Below are 1,119 nucleotides of genomic sequence, written 5' to 3' on the forward strand. Positions count from 1 at the left end.
TATATATTGATAGCTAGGTAAAAAATTGAGAAGTCATTAAGTCTATAAATAATAATATAGACAAACTTTCAACTGAAAAAAAAAAGCATAGACAGAACTTACAGCGAGCATAGACGGCCTGAGACGACTGCGGTATAAAGACCCTGTTGTAAAATATGCTTCATTTGAAAAGGACTTTTGCGGTTACCAGCTTTACAAGGACGCATCGCAACGGGCTCAGACATGATGGATGCACAAAAATGCAGCACAGTAGCACGAAACTGACTGTCCAAGAAAGTAAAGAATAAATTTCTTTTACTCATAATTTGAAACTTGTTCGTACCCAAATTCGGAATGTATGGATGATATTCATAAATTGCCGAGAGGCTTACCTGTGTTTGCAATATGTATGATAATTATGTTTAATGACTAAAAATACAAAGCGTTTATTTTACGTGTGCACCTCAGAGTTTTGCCGTTCTTTCCTAAAATCAGATTTCGTCCATGTCGAGCAACATACAGTAAAGAAATGAAAGCGATGCTATCAACGTGGACTGGCTATTTTCCAAGCATGAGCTGCGGGATAAGCTGTATGACGATGACACCACTACACTAATCAGTCTTCACCCTTTCCGTTCGCAATATTGTTAGTGTGAGTTTTTCATTCTTGTATCGTCGTGTCGCCGTCACTGTCAGCTGGTCCGACTCGAAACCGACTTCACATTGCTTATACGCTGCTATAACCACAGCTCGTAGGTTTGGTATCTGCAAATAATTTAAGCTTGACAAGCGCGTCACACAAGCAAGAACAAATATGTGAAGTGTAACGGTATGTCCTGCCGAAGTATCGGCATTTGTGACGACGATGAAAACCGAAAAGGAGTAGTCCGTGCTTCTCATGGACTGCTAGCTGCATGTCGAAGCACGGACTTGTGGTGTCTATACACCACAAGTTTACATAAAATTGATTCTAGCTATATGTCACTTTTGAAGTATAGGTGCAGCCTAATAAAAAAATAACTTACAGAGTCTTGGCCCCGCTTCTTGGTAATTGCAGCGGGGCTGCCGTAGCAAAACGGGTAAAGAAGCGTACTTTAGGTCACCGACCTTTCGTTCTTTACAAGAACCAAGTATGAGTTA

This window comes from Plasmopara halstedii (assembly GCF_900000015.1).
Source record: "Plasmopara halstedii genome assembly, contig: Scaffold_526, whole genome shotgun sequence".
NCBI classification, from domain to species: domain Eukaryota; phylum Oomycota; class Peronosporomycetes; order Peronosporales; family Peronosporaceae; genus Plasmopara; species Plasmopara halstedii.